Source organism: Cucumis melo, chromosome 11 (assembly GCF_025177605.1).
Source record: "Cucumis melo cultivar AY chromosome 11, USDA_Cmelo_AY_1.0, whole genome shotgun sequence".
Taxonomy (NCBI): domain Eukaryota; kingdom Viridiplantae; phylum Streptophyta; class Magnoliopsida; order Cucurbitales; family Cucurbitaceae; genus Cucumis; species Cucumis melo.
In genome coordinates this window covers 14,231,933-14,235,085 of record NC_066867.1, presented here as the reverse complement: position 1 = coordinate 14,235,085, position 3,153 = coordinate 14,231,933, and the positions used below count along the sequence as shown (strand labels likewise).

The following is a 3,153-nucleotide window of genomic DNA, read 5'->3' as shown; positions in this document are numbered from 1 at the left end:
ATTTCAAAGTTCAAAATATAAATTCACTCCATTTTAACAACTTTTGAAAAAGTGGTTAATAGAGAAGACTTCTTGCATACAATAAACCAAACTTACTTTTATATAGAACCAACTTTTACAAGTGTAACAAAACATAATAAATTGAATGCCCCATTCAATTATCTCTATTTCATACTCTCATACTAACATGTGAAAATTGAACAATCTAGTTCCATGCTGGCTATTACAGATATTGAATGTTATAACATTAGCATTGCCATCATAACAGTTCATCATTCTTAGTAAACATAATTAAAAACAAATCTGCATTAAGACTAAAATGGGTTTCAAATTTATATTTTGCGATCCATAAAACAACAAGAAAAATATTTTCAAGCATTTTGTATTATATATTGCTTCAAACGAAACCAATTTGAATCCAAAAAGTAATTTTTTTCACTAAATTAAATTCTGCATTTACAACAATAAACAGGCAGTGAAAGAAGCTATTTTCTAGGTATTTCAAAAAAACCTCTAACAACAGATTCATCTTACTCTTCTTCTGTTATTTCTTAAACCTCCTTCTCTCCAATCTCTTTCGCCTCTTTTTCATTCGGAACAAAATAACCCACATAAGCATTTCCAAAATTGAACAAAAATATCTAACATTTTAGAGCTTAAATCTTACATCTTCATTCTCATCACTTTGACTTTCCAATGCCTTTTCGTACTCTGCTTTTAGCTCAACAACTTTATCGACTTCTTCTCCTGTTCATCATTTAAACATTTAGATATGTTGAAGGTCATCATTTAAAGACGACCAAATTCCACATCTTGTCGGCTGGACAACAATCAATATCTTTCAAACAACTTTAAATTTATCAACCAAATATGATGAATAATATAGCAAACAAATCAAATCTTCATTTAGAACTAATGAGCAAAAAAAAAAAAAAAATCATGATAGGATGTGCATGATGCCAAGGCTTATTGGGTGGGAAGACTATTATGTCAAGAATTGTAGAGAGATGACAACTTTATACGAGCAAAGCAAGTTGCATTCAACCAATTAGAAAAATAATAGCCAAATAAAAATTAAACAACTAAACTACTAACAATTAACATTTAACAACTACCATAGCAATTAAGTAATAACATATGAAACAATGTGTAATGGAGACAAACGATGAAATAAAGGTAAAATGCAAATGTTTCATTATAGCAAATCCACTACATTACATACACCATTTTTGTACTTACTAATCATCTAAGTTTACCAAAGAATTAAATTTTTGCATTGATTCAATACGAAAAGTTTAAGCAACAGTACAGTTACAAAGAACAAACTAATTATTAAGGTAAAAAATAAAACTATCTTCAATTAAAAATGCAAAGGTGGAATTGTTTGAAAATCTTATCTGGCATTTTAACCTCTAAAAGTAGATGGAACCACAGTCCCCATTGCTATAATCAGACATGTCAAGGTTAATATATGTACCTGTGAGCCACCGTAGCTTCCATAACCATCACCACCAGCCAAATCATTGAAACCCCCATAACCACTTGAATATGATTGCCCACGCCCATGTCTTTTACCTTTTCTACCATCATAGCTTAGACTATATGAATCATCCGTTGACAGAGGAAGATACAGCAGAATAGGCAGAACGATTGAGAGAGCGCCTTCTCTATCAAAAAGTTTGGCTCTAAGCCTGGTCACTATATGTACAAGAGCCTTCTTGGCAACATCAAGATCCCCAGATATCTAACCAGAAAAACCATCAAATTAACCCTACACAACATAAGCAATATAAAATTCAAGAAAGTTCATCATGACATGAAAATAAATTAATTAACAATCATCTGCACCATTTCATCATCTTCCAAGGCAACCTTGGGAGGTTTTTCTTTGACAATATTCGAATATTAGCCTTGGTGAGCCTTCTCAACTCGGTAATGATAGCTCCACCTTTACCAATTAAGCAACCAATTCGTGAGGTAGGCATAAGCTGACGGGTTGTGAATGAAAAGTAAATTGGTGTACTTCAGTCTTGAGTGTATGTATGATTAAACAAAAGTAAATTGGTGTGACGCCTCAGAAGCTAGCCTATCTTTGTGCGAAAGCACCTCAGAACCTTAGCTTGAAACTTAACAAAATCAAGGTAAATGAACGTTGAAGTTAGGAATCGAAAGCACCTAAGAACCCTAGCTTGGTGTGATGCCGGTGCTTGCATTTTGCGTCATATCTGATTGTGTTATCGTTCCTCAGGCGAATCCACACTAGTACAAATTTGGGTTTTAACGACACTACAAATGAAAACATTGCATCATTAAAAATAAAAAAAAAAAGGTAAAGTGGGAGTAAAATGTGTCATTGAAAATAGAAGTGACAGACTATTTCTTGACACAATTCGATTGTCACAATTTAATTTTTTTTGATACTTTTAAAGTGTTGTTAATTAACGATAAATTCTCTATGTCATTAAATAAATTTTGAAATAAAAAAACCAAAAATTCAAAATTTTCTAATTGCCTCTTCGAGCGACATTCAAAAAGAGTTTTACAATTTGCTCAACATTTTCTCTCTCTCTCTCTCCCAACCAAAAAACAGGAGACAACGTAACTCATCTCCAAATCTAAGAGACTGTTGTCAAACCCATTAATCTCACACCGTCGAACAAGCAAACATCATCTAAGAGACTGTTGTCGAACCCACCAATCTAAGAGACTGCCGTCGAAGAATCTTGACCGCTCCGATTTCTCTTCTTCCCTAGCTACTAGAAAAATGGGTTTTAATGACACTACTAATCAAGATATCGTGTCGTTGAAAATAAAAAAGATGGGGTGTGGTATAATTGTGTCGTTAAAAATTATTTATTAACACAATTCTATTGACACAATTTAATTTTTCTTGACACATTTAAAGCGTCGTTAATTATCAACAAATTTTTTGTGGCATTTAAAAAATTTCGAAATAAAAAAACCTCAAATTTAAAAATTTGTTAATTCCCTCTCTCATGCAATTAAAATTATATGACAATAACATATTTTCTCTCTCTATCGAAAACACGAAAACCTAGGCTCTCTCTACCTGTATCGTGCATATATTCATTATTTTTATAATTTTATACAGAATTAGAATCTACACTCTATTACGAACCCAATGCAATGAAA

At 32.1% G+C, this 3,153-nt stretch overlaps 1 pseudogene; it reads right to left on the bottom strand.

The window, feature by feature from the left end:
* Positions 1-649: 649 nt before the first annotated feature.
* Positions 650-2,213, bottom strand: LOC107992054 (uncharacterized; annotated as a pseudogene).
* Between the last annotated feature and the right edge of the window lie 940 nt (positions 2,214-3,153).